The 16,966-nt window shown below is 39.3% G+C and overlaps 1 protein-coding gene and 1 pseudogene across 10 annotated transcripts in view; both read right to left on the minus strand.

The window, feature by feature from the left end:
* The window catches only part of LOC126764053 (uncharacterized), a 917,515-nt gene that overhangs the window by 624,081 nt on the left and 276,468 nt on the right, over positions 1-16,966 (minus strand). The window lies entirely within an intron of this gene.
* On the minus strand, positions 15,746-15,947 carry LOC126764809 (small nucleolar RNA U3; annotated as a pseudogene).

A 16,966-nucleotide genomic window follows, 5' to 3' on the forward strand; every position in this document is an offset into this window, starting at 1 on the left:
GCTTTTCTTTGGGCTGCCATACGTTGATGGCAAAAAGAACGCCGACCAATATTAGCGCCACCTCTTCGTGGCTTCGTAACAAATATCAATCTGTAATTGATCACATCGTCTCAAACATACATAAAGTTTTCACTGAATAATTTTCAATAATTTTTCCTTCGGATAGCCGGAATAAAAAAGTAAGCGACCGCAATTGAACGATTCAAATAATTTACAAATCAAAATATTGAAAAACAAAACAAACAAAAATTGAAAAAAATGTGTATGGAAAATGTTACTTTTTGGAATTGTCCAATTTTCCGACTTCTCCTCATGAAAAGTATAAGATATTTTGTTTCTAAACCTTTCCCGATCCACAACAAACAACCTTTAAAAATTTCATTAAGATTGGTTCAACCGTTCTCTTAGTGTTACTAACAAACAAACATTCATATTTATTGTAACGTTTGTATGGGGAAAAGAAAAGGGCTGTTTTTAGGGGTTTCCGGAAACTATTCGAATTTTTCTCGCCGTAAAAACCATTCTTGAACTTCAACAAACATTTAAGAAAAAGAATTGGCCAAATTGGTCCAGGCGTTATTGAGTTATGCGCGTACATACAGTTTTGGTATTCATTTTTATTTATATATGTATATAAGTAGGTTATATGAAAAAGAACGAAAATGTCCTTTTTTGCTTCTGAAATTTGCTTAATTTTAATTCCAATTTCTCACTGGGCTACTTTTTTTTCGTGCTCACCAACACAGTGACAGATCCTCTCATGCCGACCACTGGACTAATTGCATATCAGTGTTAAAAACACAAATGTATTCCCAACGATTGGAATTTAAGTGTGCTCTGCCCAATCCACAAAACGGGAGACCCCACAATCTGCACCAACTACCGTGGGATAAGCCTCCTCAACATCGCGTATAAGGTTCTATCGAGCGTAGTGTGATTAAAGCCCACCGTCAACAAACTGATTGGGCCTTATCAGTGTAGCTTTAGACCTGGCAAAGCTGCTTTCGACAGCACGAAGAGGAGCTGCCTTTATGCCGCGATGTCTGAATTTGCTATCCCCGCAAAACTAATACGGCTGTGTAAACTGACGTTGAGCAACACCAAAAGCTCTGTCAGGATCGGGAAGAACCTCTACGAGCCGTTCAATACCAAACGAGGTTTCAGACAAGGCGACTCCCTATCGTGCGACTTCTTCAATCTGTTGCTGGAGAAAATAATTCCATAATAATAATATTTTATAAGAGTGTACAGCTGCAGGCGGATGCCGATGATATTGATATCACCCGCCGGAGGAAGCAGAGGAAGAGGAAGACCTCTACTCCGTTGGAAGGACCAAGTGAAGAAGGACCTGGCTTCGCTTGGAATATTCAATTGGCGCCACTTAGCGAAAAGAAGGAACGACTGGCGCGCTGTTGTTAACGCGGCTATAATCGCGTAAGCGGTGTCTACGTCAGTAAAGAAGAAGAAGAGTTAAAAACACAAAATATCTCTACAGAATCGTGGGACCCTATGATAGTAACTATTTGTGCCGAAACACTCCCTGATGCTGCGTTACTTCGAAGGGAACAATCACTAGTGGAAAGAAAATAATGCCCACATGGGAACGAATGAAAGCATTCCTCACTGCTTAATATGAGATAGCTGAGCGAATTGACAACAAAAATATAAGTAAATCTAAAATGTCATCAAAATAACTCAAGTAAAAACTTGTCCTAACCTCAAACCAGCAATAATATGCAATACAATAGACATTAAATTGTTAAAGGAGGTCATAAAATAAGATCTTGCGAGAGAATCAAAAAATTGTCTGCTTCTAACAGGTACAATCTTGTCAGACAACATAAACTTTGCATCAACTGTCTGTCGAATGCTCATACGACAAAAGACTGTGAAAGCAAATTTATTTGTGTGTACTGTCAACGAAGACATCACTCATTGCTTAATATTACCAATGTTCAAAATATGAAGCAAAATCAATTTCAAAACACCACGGGGTTAGTCGCTACAACTACATCAACTAATCCCGAAATCTTGAATCCCGAAAAAAGGGAAGAACAACAATGTTGCTCTAAAGCAGCAAAAATTCAAGTACTTCACTCAGAAAATGAAACCAAAATTCGTTTACTCACTGCGCTCATCACCATAGAACATAAGGGTGATTTATCCAAACTAAGAGCACTAATAGATCAAGGCTCTCAAAGATCCTTTATATCATAAAAAATTGATGAATTACCCTAAATTACCCAACTTTCAGAAGAAGACCAAGCATGCGAAGCCTATTACAAGTCCACAACAAAAAAAAAAACGAACGTAGTCGTTATGTTGTGCGACTACCATTCAAACCAACTTTTCCTGAAACTAAAAGTGAGCTTAAATCGGCATATGATAATGTTGTGGACGAATACCTTGACCTCGATCATATGGAAGAAACTGTACCATATGAAAAAGTATCTAAAGGTAGATATTTATCCTTTTATCTTCCACATCATGAAATAATAAGACCTGATAAAATTACAACAAAAGTTCGAGTGGTTTTCAATGCCTCAAGGAGTAGGAGCTTACGCAAATCGCTAAATGATGTTCTATACACAGGGCCGACATTACAACTTGATCTCATGTTCCTAATTCTAAATTGGCGCATGTTTAAATACGTTTTCAATGAGGATGTAGAAAAAATGTACAGGCAAATTCTAGTATATGGAGATGTAGAAGATTTCCAGCGTAAAGTCTTCCGTAAATCAAGTAATAGTCCAACCAGCGACTACAAACATAAAACCGTCACCTTTGGCACCAATTGCGCACCCTATATGGCTATTAAAACATTACATGAAGTGGCAAAAACAAATGAATAAAATTTTCCTTTAGCATTCTCTGTGTTGTAAACACAAACATTCGTGGACGACATACTATCAGGTAGCCACAGTATCGCATAAGAGCGCGAATTACTATCGCCAGTGATCAAAGCAATTAATTCAGCAGGTTTCCCCCTAAAGAAAATTACATCAAATCATCCCGAATTAATAAAAAACATAAAAAAGGAAGACTTAATAGATACATATTTCCTTAAATTTGAAACAGCCAGTACAACAAAAACTCTAGGGATTCAATTGAATGCGATAACAGATGAATTCTCATATACCATTGAGTCAATATCTGCAATGTTCGCCATAACCAAACGCCAAATACTTTCCTCGGTGGCAAAACTTTTCGACCCCGCACGATGGCTTTCGCCAATAATGATTCAAGCAAAAATCCTCATTCAAGAATTGTGGCAAGATGGCACTGAATGGGATGAACAGGTAAAACCTGTACGTTTAACAAAATGGTTACAATTTGCATACTATATCAGAAATTCGAATCCCTCGATGGGTAAATTTCACCCCTAACATTAACACAGAATTACACGGTTTCTGTGATGCCTCTGAATAGGCTTATTGCGCAACAGTTTACGTACGCACACAGTACGATAACAAAATATCTGCACACCTCCTGGTAGCCAAAGCCAAAGTGGCACTTTTGAAGACACTCAGTCTACCATGGCTTGAACTGAATGGTGCTCTTTTGTTAGCAAAAGTTAGTCGCTTAGATGCACAAATTCACCCAAAGACTTAAACAAAAAATTAAAGGAATACCAAATGATCCTTGCGTACAACTAACACATTCCGACTTGCAACATGCCAAAGTTAATCTCATCACATACAACCAGACTCACTATTTCATTCGAGAAAAAACAAAGTTGCTCGAAAGACGACCACTCAAAAAGGAAAGCTTTCTTCTCGTTTTAAATCCATCCTTGGAGACTAAGGGATTAATAAGGGCAAATTGAAGATCAGCGAACTCCAGCCTTATCTATAACGAACGACATCCCATCATTATTCCAGAAAAATCCCGTTTAAATTATCTATTTCTAGCATATTTCCACCAGCTTACACTGCAAGCTGAGCATCGCTTAATGCAACAAATGGTCCATCAAGAAATTTATATACCGCGACTAAAACCACAAATCAAAAGGACGATTTTCATGAGTAAACCATGTACCATGTTCAAACACAAAATGCGTACGCAGATCATGGCAGCTTTACCACCTGAACGCTGCAATTATGCTCTACCCTTTACCATCGCTGGCGTTGACTTTGCTGGATTTTTCAAGATAAAGGCATCGATGTTAAGGTCTTCTTCATTTAGAAAAGGGTATGTGGCTGTTTGTATGTTTTACGACAAAAGCAGTACACCTTGAGCTTTGTTCAGATCTGACTTCTGCGGCTTTTCTATCAGCATTTGCACGCTTTGTCGGACGACGGGGATTTCCTTCACAGATAATGAACGTAATTGTTAATAAATATGCACCCCAAGGGATCGATTTTTAATTTATACCCCCATGTTCTCCACACAAGGACGAATTCTGGGGTTCAGCAGTCAGCAGCTTTAGGTCCCATTTAAAGATAACGGGAGTTTTTTAAATTCAATTATGGGGAGTTTAAAATACTTTTCGCCCGTATAGAAGACCCATATCACCCCTCTCGCAAGATTCCTCCAATTTCACATCCCTCACACCAAGCCATTTCCTCAGAGGAGCTCCCCTTCACACCATACCTGAGACAGAAGGAACTCACTCACTTTAATAATTCGATAGGAAATATTCAAGACTCTCCATCACGAATTCAGCCACAGATGGAAGGGAGACTATCTCAAAGATCTCCATAAGAGATATCGATGGAAAACGACCCAGAAGGAAGCCAATGCAGGAGAATACTTTATCATACAGGACGAATGCCTTCCGCACACGGAAAGTCGACTAGGCCGCATTGAAAGTTCATCGACGATCAGATGGTCACATAAGAAAAGTCGAGAAGAGCAGTCGCTAAACTGTGTTTTCTTCCAAACATTGAAGAGCAACTACAACCAAAATCGCAAAATAACTCGCAAAATTAATTTCAAATTAAGGGCCAAACCACTTTCTAATATACTATATATTAATGTACCCATAGGAAGACGTACAAATTGTCCCTAAGACATTGAGGTCCGAAATCACTACACCCAAAGCGCCATCTGCACTCGTTGCCGCTCCAAGGCTCAAAGTATGAAGCCCGCTCAAAGACAACAGGTTGCAAGAGCCCACGGGCATTGCATGACCTGCCTAGCAGATGACCACCATAGAGTGCTGGGCCGACGGTGCCTATCAATATTGCCAAAGGCCGCTGCACACTCTATTTCACCGATTTCCCATCCGAGCCAATCTGTCGGAACATCGCACCAACATCCGTAACAGACCACGCAGCGATCCAGTCCAGCCGCCACGACGTTCAACGGGGCTGAGCGTTGTAGTCAATACACTGCAACAGCTGCATTTATATCCTATATATGTATATCTGGTTTAGTTATAGGCGACCGTTAGATGAACAAAATTATAATACTCTGTAGCAACTGGTTGCAACCATGCCTACTTCGCATTTGATTCTTTCAATTAATATAACGGAATAAAAGCTTGCAGTTAGGATGCTCTCGATAAGGTGGTTGTCGAGTTATGTGGTTATCTGATTAAGTAAACAGCAACAAAATGCGGTATGGCAAAAGGGAAGAATTTAGTATACCGTCCCAGGATTTCGGGGATAAAGAGGATATGGTTGGATAGAGGAGACTATCCTGATCAAGGATATATATAGGAAGCTTATAGTTTTCGAGATATTTGCGTTTAAAGTTGAAAATTTGCAATATTTTAATTATATATTTTCTATATATAAAATTAATTTTGCACTTATATTTTTCACTTTTATATCCACTAGCACTTCACTAATTCGTTTGTAAACATTCATTTTAAATTATATATTAGAAAAACAGTTTTAATTCAATTTTTAACTTATTGTTAAAATTTATTTACTTGAAAATAACCAAAGAGCTACAAACCAAGAATGATAGAATACAAGATTACGACGACCGCCATTACGAAACGACATAGTTCGGTGTTGAGAAGAACAAGAGTGAAAAACTGTCAAATGGCTTGCAAATTGTAAACAGAAAAGTAAACACTTTTGCAAAATATTATTAATTCTTTCGATTTTAATGAAAAGTTTTAGTGAAGCGATTGAATATTGTTGAGTGAAAAGATTTGAATCATTTCTAAAGAAATATATCGGTCTTCTTCTTCTTCTTAATTGGCGTAGACACCGCTTACGCGATTATATCCGAGTTAACAACAGCGCGCCAGTCGTTTCTCCTTTTCGCCGTGGCGCCAATTGGATATTCCAAGCGTAGCCAGGTCCTTCTCCACTTGGTCCTTCCAACGGAGTGGAGGTCTTCCTCTTCCTCTGCTTCCCCCGGCGGGTACAGCGTCGAATACTTTCAGAGCTGGAGTGTTTTCGTCCATTCGGACAACATGACCTAGCCAGCGTAGCCGCTGTCTTTTAATTCGCTGAACTATGTCAATGCCCTCGTTCACTGCCAGACCCATTTTCTGTGCTTCCTTGTCCAGCCTGGAGAAAGCAGAACTAACGGCGCGGGTGTTGAGGCCGATGATATCAATATCGTCGGCAGACGCCAGCAGCTGTACACTCTTATAGAAGATGGTACCTTCTCTGTTTAGTTCTGCAGCTCGTACTATTTTCTCCAGAAGCAGGTTGAAGAAGTCGCACGATAGGGAGTCGCCTTGTCTGAAACCTCGTTTGGTATCGAACGGCTCGGAGAGGTCCTTCCCGATTCCTTCAGAGCTTTTCGTGTTGCTCAACGTCAGTTTACACAGCCGTATTAGTTTTGCGGGGATACCAAATTCAGACATCGCGGCATAAAGGCAGCTCCTTTTCGTGCTGTCGAAAGCAGCTTTGAAATCGACGAAGAGGTGGTGTGTGTCGATTCTCCTTTCACGGGTCTTTTCCAAGATTTGGCGCATGGTGAATATCTGGTCGGTTGTTGATTTTCCAGGTCTGAAGCCACACTGATAAGGTCCAATCAGTTTGTTGACGGTGGGCTTTAATCTTTCACACAATACGCTCGATAGAACCTTATATGCGATGTTGAGGAGGCTAATCCCACGGTAGTTGGCGCAGATTGTGGGGTCTGCTTTTTTATGGATTGGGCAGAGCACACTTAAATTCCAATCGTTGGGCATGCTTTCGTCCGACCATATTTTACAAAGAAGTTGATGCATGCTCCTTATCAGTTCTTCGCCGCCGTGTTTGAATAGCTCGGCCGGTAATCCATCGGCCCCCGCCGATTCGTTGTTTTTCAGGCGGGTAATTGCTATTCGAACTTCTTCATGGTCGGGTAATGGAATGTCTGCTCCATCGTCATCTATTGGGGAATCGGGTTCGCCTTCTCCTGGCGTAGTGCGTTCACTGCCATTCAGCAGGCTGGAGAAGTGTTCCCTCTATAATTTAAGTATACTCTGGGCATCAGTGACTAGTTCACCTTTGGGGGTTCTACAAGAGTATGCTCCGGTCTTGAAACCTTCTGTAAGCCGCCGCATTTTTTCGTAGAATTTTCGAGCATTACCCCTGTCGGCCAGCTTATCAAGCTCTTCATACTCACGCATTTCGGCCTCTTTCTTTTTCTGTCTGCAGATGCGTCTCGCTTCCTTCTTCAATTCTCGGTATCTATCCCATCCCGCACGTGTTGTGGTCGATCGTAACGTTGCGAGGTAGGCAGCCTGTTTTCTCTCCGCTGCGGCGCGGCAATCCTCGTCGTACCAGTGGTTCTTTTGCACTTTCCGAAAACCAAGGGTTTCGGATGCAGCTGTACGTAAGGAGTTTGAAATGCCGTCCCACAGTTCCCTTATACCGAGTTGTTGATGAGTGCTCTCAGAGAGCAGGAGTGCAAGCCGAGTAGAAAATCGTTCGGCAGTCTGTTGCGATTGCAGCTTTTCGACGTCGAACGTTTTTGCTGCACAGAGGCGGGTGCGAATCTTGGCTGCAACAAGATAGTGGTCCGAGTCGATGTTAGGACCTCGGAGCGCACGCACATCTAAAACACTGGAGACGTGTCTTCCGTCTATCACAACATGATCGATCTGGTTGGTAGTTTTTCGATCCGGAGACAGCCAGGTAGCTTGATGAATTTTTTTGTGCTGGAATCTAGTACTACAGATAACCATATTTCGGGCCCCGGCGAAGTCGATCAGCCTCAACCCATTTGGGGATGTTTCCTCGTGGATGCTGAATTTACCGACCGTAGTGCCAAAGATACCTTCTTTGCCCACCCTGGCGTTGAAGTCGCCAAGCACGATTTTGACATCGTGGCGGGGGCATCTCTCATAAGTGCGTTTCAAGCACTCATAAAAGGCATCTTTGGTCACATCGTCCTTCTCATCCGTCGGAGCGTGGGCGCAGATCAGCTTTGATGCGGATTGTGGCTAGACGTTCATTCACCGGAGTGAATGATAGTACTCGGCGACGGAGTCTCTCTCCCACCACGAATCCCACACCAAACTTGCGCTCCTTTATATGGCCACTGTAGTGCCATGGTCGTCATCAAAAGGGGGGTCTCTCATCCGAGGCTGCTGTTGGTTTTTCATTGGGGTGAGCTTTTTACGTGGCGGGTCCCAAACCCAGCGCACAACCCTATGCAGGGGTGTTTCGCCTTCTCACTTTAGCTCACCTTCGAACGGATGTTCTTAGGCTACCCAGAGGATACTTGGTCAAAGACCGGAAGTCGTGAGCTGCTTGAGTCAAATGTAAAAGAATCGTTTCTGGCCATTCCCAAGTGAATGGCGATCAGAGAACTTTCCTCACTTGCGTGAACTTCTACACATGACCAGGGAGGATGGGTCTATTGATAATAAAATTGTTTATTGTGATTCAAATGGAGAAGACATTTCTTGTGTTGTATATAAATATATACATATATTAAAAGTTCAGATGTATCAGATGTATGAAATTATGATAAAAGAATTGTGAAATTATACTGAAGATATATTTGTAACATATTTTTAACCTATCGTCAACTAATTCCAAATAAAGTGAATCAATTGTGTTTATGATATTTGAATTGCATAATAATTATTACAACAAGCCACTGCACATTTCATTTTAAAAAATTAATATATTTATGCTTAGAAATTTAACTAAATACAACAGTACACTTTCACTGGTTTTCTTCATTTGAACAATTTCCACACATGCTACTCTATTTATTGTGGATGTGCCTAAAACTACTTATATCTTTTCACGCAACAATATTCTAAACATTCCACTGAAATTTTTCCTGCAAAGACGAATGAATTAATATTATTTTGGGAATTTCCAAAAGTGTTTACTTTTCTGTTTACAATTTGTATGCATTTCTATGCTTGTTCTTCTCAACGCAAAACTGTTACGTCACGAAATTGTTGCACAATGTATTTGTTTTTGTAAGAATTGTCACGAGCTAAACCGAAAAAAACTAACGGTAAACTAGTGTCGTAATCTTATATTCTATCATTCTTGCTACAAACTATCAAATAATCAGTGTTACCTTATCGACATCATTTGTAAAATAACTAAAAGAAATTAAGTAAACAGATTATACCCCAAATACGAGAATCAACAACCTATAAAAAAAATAACCCTGGTCGGTCCAACAACGGGGTGTATCAAATTTTTTTTGCGTAGAACTCCTTTTTGCGTGGTCGGCCTTCGGTTTATGTTTCCTTTATTTAGGGTATAATGTTTCTTTATATTCTTTTTTGTTAGTTTGTAAAATATTTTAGTATGGTAACACTGATTATTTGACAGTTTGTAATTCATCCGTAGTGGAACTCGAGTCTGTGCTAAATGTGGGTGATTTGGAAGACCCCGAAGCGCAAGAAGAATTGGCATCTGGCTCATCTGCTGACAGCCCGTTTGCGGAAAAAGTGAAGCCCAAACAGCATCACGCCATTAGAATTTGAACGAATGAGCTTCAGAGAGAAACAGCTTCAACTTGAAATCGGTAAATTTAATTGGATGAAAGAAGTAGAAATAAACAAAAACGAAATTGAGAAAAAAAATTGAATACGATTTCCAACTTAAGAGAATGGAGTTGGAGCAAAACAAAAATCCGAAAGTTTGAGATATAAACTAAATATAAAAATAATAATATAATATAATATAATAACCAATAAACACTTAAAATAAACAAATAAATAATTTTCAATTACTTGTTTTATATTAAAACAAAAATATGAGTTTTTATTAAAAATTAAATTGTTTTTTTTTAGTTCGGTTGTAGGCGCAACCTTAGCACATCCATCATATTGGCATTCGTGGGCTTCGACACTTTGCCTTTTAAAGTGTGAAGAATCGCGCCCTTTCAAGAGTATGTTATGTAGCACACAGCAGACAAGTATCTGTTTATTAAAAGATGTTTGACTCTCTTTCTTTTATTTTTACCCGGATTTGTTTCAAATTACACAACTTTTCTTTAAGGATCCCGAAACAATTTTATGCTCTAACACGATATGGCTATGTACTTTGTTTAATTTAGCTTGCCTTTGAGAGTCTGCTAAAGAAGAATTGCTTCAGTAGGGTGTTATCAAATGTTTTGTCAACTTATAGGCAGAGTCACCTTCAATCCACTCTTCTCCACTAAATAAGCCTGTTGTGTTTCTTCCAATATGAGATTTCTCAACACTTTAGAATCGTGGTAGCTTCCGGAATATTTTACTTCTGCATGTAATATCCGTAACTTGTGTTCACACACTACTTCCAATTTGATAGAGTATATTCGTTGCCGAGAAAAATACACTTTATGATTTTTATTCAGCTTTTCGGATAGTTCAATCTCACTACCGTCAATGTAACCAATGCAATATGGTAATTCGCAGAATGTTTGGAAAACAAGTTCCCGGCATTCTGCCGCTCCAGGCAAATAAATGAATTGGGTTAGTTTATTCAACATTGCTGAAAAAATCTTTTAGTGATATTGGTCAATCTACCTCCATCTCCCACGCCAAAAGTTCTAGCGATTTTACGGACAGAAGCATTTTCACCCGATGAACCTAATCGGAGCATACGATTGCGAGTTGCAAATATATTGCTATTTGTAAACTTGAATTATTAAAGTTAATATCATCAGAAAATATTTCTAGAAGATGAGCGAATTGGCATTTGCTGACATGCAGGATTTGCAAAATCTTCCATCGTCAAAACAACACAGTAGGGGAAGGTGGGGAATTTCGGTTAAAAAGTCACACAAAAGTTATTTTTTGTGAAAATTCCAAAGCATGGATTTGTAGTGCGAATCGTAACCTTCCTTTTGATAACATTGGTTTGATAAAATTCTACAAAAATTTAAAAGTTATATCCATTGGCGCAAAAAACCTGATTTTGCGATTTTGAAAAAAGGTGGGGAATGTCGATTAAAACATGATTGTTACCAATGAAAAACGTTTATTTATCAATGGAAATGAAAGAGAGATTCATAGATAATAAGAAAAATAGGAATTGGCGAAAAAAATTATTCTGACTCGCAGTGGATGCAGGTGTAAGTGTTCGGGTTCGGTCCGGCACATTTCAAGTGAACTCCTCGATCACAAACGATGCAATGGGCCGTGTTTTGACGATTCTCGTGTTTCGGCATCTTTTTCTTGCAAATCGTGCAAAAATCGAAGTCCTCTTCGATGTCGGTTTCGGTCGGAGACGGGCTTCTCTTCCGTGGCGTCTTCGATTTGCCACGGCCTTTTTGCTTCTTGGCTGCTGGTTCATCGGCTGCCTTCGTCAATTTTTGCCGCTTTTTTCGGCCTTGTCACGCAGATCTGCGACAACCTCAGGCGATGTCAAAATCGTTGACTCCATTGTCTTGCGGCCACGTTTTGATTTCGGCGCAGGTGTGCCCATTTCAACGGGCCAACCGATTTCAATGCATCACGGAGCTGTGGAGCCGAAACAAGAGACAACGACGATGATGCAGCACCACTTGTTGAAGCTGGGGCACTTGTCGATGCCTCCGACGTTGACACCTCCTCATTCGCAGCAGTCACAATGGCATCACCAGAGGCAAGAACTCGACGTTGATTGTCGGCGTCTTTCTCTTCGTCACCGAACAAATTTTCGCCGCTCAGTTCCGAAGCGACAAAGTCAACTTCAGGGAAAATTTGCGGGTTGAACGGGTAGATGCCAGTTGTTCGGAAGCCGGATTTGATGGTTTTCGGCGTTAACATAACATCGAGGCACTGATCGACAAGGAGCGGCACATGATGCAGATCGAAAGTGACACCAATGTTGGATTTTTTCCATGCATCATGCTTCACGGTCATCATGCCTTTAAATGGTGCAAATACCGCAACATCTAGCGGCTGCATTTTGTGCGTGCATTTCGGCGGAAAAGACAGCAACGTGATGCCATGATCCAACGCCAAATCTATCGCCTCGATCGATAAATGCGAACCGTGGTTGTCCAGCAGCAACATGGTTGGCGAATCGGCATTAGCACCGGCGTGCTTGATGAAAGGACGCATGAATTGAGGGAATACGTCAGGGTTCATGTAACCAGAACCGTTCGCAACACCAACAGCGCCATGACTCGCATGAGTCATAAAAATCTCTTTCATGTTGACTCGGGGAAAGAGGAAGAATGGCGGTATAGACTGGCCACTAGCGCTGACGGCCAAAGCCAAAGACACATTGGTGCCTTTTTCGGCAGATGTTGATGAGCCGACCTGCTTTTGTCCTTTGCGCAAAGAAACTTGAGTTGTGGTTGCTTGATTATTACTTTATTGAATAATAATATAAAATTGAAATACATGGCTTTTATACAAAGATTTTGCTTAGCTCACTCATTCATAAATTTTAACGTAAACATCAAAATAATTTCGGAGTTCAACCACTTTTAATTTGTTTGTAATCAATAAAATAATGGCAGCAACAATGTTACAACATATGTTGATTTGTAACATTGTTGTGGCAAAAAACAATAAGCAATAGAATGCGATATCAATTTCGACAAAGTTGCGACAAAGCAAATGTAAATAAAAAATAACAACTACTGTGGTCGTTTTGCGATATATTGCTTAATAATCATTTTATACATTAAAGAAGCTAATTGAACGGAATATCAAATTTTATATTTAAAATAGCTTGCAGTGGATTGTACTGATACAATGGGTGGAGTCTCTGACGTAACTCGCGCGATGGTTTTGACAGGTCTGGTTGGCACGGTCGGGTACCCGGTTTCATCCATGTTCCATATTCGGTGATGTTCAAACGGCGTCTTACCGAGAACGGATGAAAGGTTGGCAAAGAATGCATCGACATTCTCTTTGTTGAATCGCTTCGCACGGCTCTGGCTTACTTGCTCTGGTGTTCGCAGTGACAAATTTTTGTGGCGATTCATGAACGCCAACTGCCAATCCTTACTCGCCTGTTGATTGTCGTTCCATGGATCCGGATACGACGCGCCAACTTTCCGAGCAAATTCATACGCGAGCTTACGAAGCTCCATCAAACTAATTCCATAGTTGATGTCGCTGGCCTGGAGAATGTAGCTTATCAGCGCCTTCTCTTGTTCGATGTTGAAGATCTGAAATAAAAAAAAATTATTTATTATTCGATGAAAGAAAAAGAAAGAAACCAGCAGAACTCACTGTTTTTGTGCCCATCGTCGTGCTTTCAGCCAGCAAATTCTTCATTACATCGGCATTGGCAGTAGTAACGTCGATGCTCGCACGATCAAATGCTGCAATATAACGCAAGGGTTGTTCCTCGGAATTTTGTGTGCCGTCGCAGGTTGTCGAACGCTGTTGTGATGTATTTTCACCGACTTGATCGCCTCCAAAATGTTGTCAAAATCAACAATTTTCTCTTGTTTGGGATAGTACCGCGGCATAATGACTAAAAAAAATTTTTCGGAGCACGAAACTATCAGGAAATGTTGAAAAACTATTGTGTTGTTGAAATTCTGCACGAAAAAAATAACTAACCTTGCCGTGCCCCAACAAAACTTCTACAAATATTAATTCTTAAGCGACATGTTTGGAATTACTTTCGATATATACATCTGCGTGACATGTTCCACCACACATTGAATTCCCTGATGATCAATTCAATAAACCAGAGAAGATTTTCTTACTTTTATGAATGGAGAGCTTCCTTAGTTTACTTTTTGTAGCGCAAAGAAAATTTGGTTAAAATTTTACGATTTAAAAAAATGCTATTTGGATGGATATGATAAGTAATGACACCGTATTTCGATGAACATCTCACTCAAGAATGATTCTTCCTGCTTGGGTGAATCATATCATACAGCATAGCGACAATTTAACATTTACCTAAACTTAGGAAACAGTGCTTAACCTTAATAAATGAATATGAGAGAGCCTAGGCATATACAAGTACTGTCCACCTCAAAATTGGAGGAACCTTGTATATCACTCAACACTGGATGTTGAAACCGAATGCACTACTACGCGGATATCGCTAAATGACATTAATTTTTTGAATCATCGATTCCAGTAACCTCAGTAGATCGTCCGTTCATGTATTCATTGCTTTCGTTACAAATCCAAATTTCTTCAACATATGTATAATGGGTAATCTTCCTATACAGCGCTTAACACCAACACGCCCATAATTGGAAGAAGAGGTCTTCCATTATATATCTTCCGGGATAACGCAACTTATTTTGCAGAAAACTTACTGATTTTAAATCGTTTCTTTTCAAGACGGATATCAAAGTTATTATTACTTTTCATTTTATCTCTCCTAGGGCCCTCATTTTGATGGCATTTGAAATACTGCAGTTAAATACTCGTATGCCAAAGGACATGAATACCAAATTAACGTATGTAAAACTCACTACAGCATTGGCAGAAATATGTAGAAGCAGTTCTAATTCTCGGATTTATTTGTTCTGACCCCAGCGGCCACGAAGCTTTGACTCCTGGTCTCTTCTTAGCTGGTAGTGTTAAAGGCTCTTCCGGAGCCAGTGGAACAACGTCATTCAAATGGAATCAAATGACCGCTAAGAAACAATTGGAAGCGTTGGTTACACGACTACATAAATGAACTTCAAGAGAAAATAAAGTGGAATACTGACCATGGGATTGTCGTTAAAGGCGCAATGGTTTTCGTCCATGAGGACAGTGTAGACACACAACGATAGCTAGTTGGTCGTATTAAAGGTGCTGTTCTAGGAAAGAATGTACTTGTCAGAGTGGTTGACGTGCGAATGCAAGCAAAATAAACATATGTACTATATATGCATACTAAAGTTTATTTGGATGCTCCCAGATAACTCATTTGTATACAAACATGCTGTCTTTTAAAAAAAAGGTGCGTGGAGTCCCTACGCGCGGATGAAGTTATACTTCTTAGTGATATTCCAAGAAATGCATATCATTTTGTATGAAAGAAAACTAGAAAACTTAAATTCACATTTTATAAATTTATTATAATTTATTATCTCCCCGAGCATGCCTTTGCCAACAAGTCGTCTTTTCGCGACGATGGCAGAAGCTAAAAATCATAAATTGTACAAGTTTCTGGTGCTTCTCGCAAAAATCTACGTCGATATGTTTTCACGATCATATATATACATACATACATATTTACACATGTTTGTAGGCGAAGCTGCTACAGCGGCTAGGGGTGACAATCGGCGGCCATTACTTTACTTATGCCATAGAAATTCCATTGCTACGAATATGGAAATGACAACGAAATAATGCAAATATGCATATTTCTAAAGGTCATTAATTTCTTTTAAGAAATGAAAGGAATGAATGATCCTGAGAAGTATAGTCTTAACTTTTCAACGGCCAACGCAGAGCATTTCAACCAAAAGGAATTTATTCATTAAAATCACCACTCAGAAGTCGTTTTATCCGTTGTAAGCGACGATTTTCGAAGAAACATCATTTCTAATATGCCACAAGAAAAAATTAGAAATGAACTTCTTAAACCTCACGCTGTCAGATAAAACCATATACCTCGTCATCGCAGGTCGATTTCCAAAAAATGTAAATGAAGACTAACTACAGAAATAATCCTGTAAAGTATAGCCTTAATTTTTCAACGGCCAACGCAGGGTATTTCAACAAAAGATCACATAAAATAGTTGAGAATTCGCAGAAATGAAAGACAAAGGAAAGAAAAAGCAGTATAACTTCAATAATGAACAAGCACACAAACATACATATGCGCAGCAGCAGCAAGGAAAGAGGTAACAATCGGCGATCCATTGTATATTTCTTTCATGCATAGCCAAACCATAATTAGGACAACGCAATTGAAGTGTCAATGTTGGTCTAGATGGTAAGCGCTTCAAAAGTTACGACGAGCACGTAGGAGGTGCGTAGGTTCGACTCCCAACAGAATTTATTTTTAATTGAATATGTGATCTTATTTTATATAACTCATTTTAAATATATAAAAGATTTACCTAAACATTATGATGATATTTTCATGATTCATACGCAATGTACGAATGTAAGCAATTTCGTTTTGCCGTCGGCATTTCAATTTCTCATGCTTCAATGTTTGCTTTCAACCAAGAAATCGCTTGTATGTATGTATGTACATATGTGCAATATATGCCTTTGCGTTTTGCCGTCGTCATTTCCATATTGACATGGAAAAGTAATTATGTATTTATTTCATTGTTTCGTTTTGGCTCAATTTTGTATATTAAGACAAGTGTCAATAATTGCGCCAAAATCAAATATATTATATATTCATATGTAAACATGTTTTAAACTTTACATAAAATTGAAGTGTCAATAATTGCGCCAATTTTCATAAAGTTGGAAATTTTGCGCGAATAAGACGTGTGTGGGTTAAGTCGTGAATTTTACTTACATTAATTAATTTGAAAGTGCCGAAAAATGCGAAACGAAATTTCAATAAATTTAAGTAAATTTACATGTATTTTCATTTATATTTAATTGTCAATAAATTTTTTAAAAATTATTTGCCCTAGTTGTCCATTTTTATTTTCTCACACATTTCAGGCGATTTTTGTATAGAAATTTGACCGGCGTAGAAGCAAAATGCGAAACAATCATACATACATATATTATGTCGTT

This window comes from Bactrocera neohumeralis, unplaced genomic scaffold (assembly GCF_024586455.1).
Source record: "Bactrocera neohumeralis isolate Rockhampton unplaced genomic scaffold, APGP_CSIRO_Bneo_wtdbg2-racon-allhic-juicebox.fasta_v2 cluster09, whole genome shotgun sequence".
Taxonomy (NCBI): Eukaryota; Metazoa; Arthropoda; class Insecta; order Diptera; family Tephritidae; genus Bactrocera; species Bactrocera neohumeralis.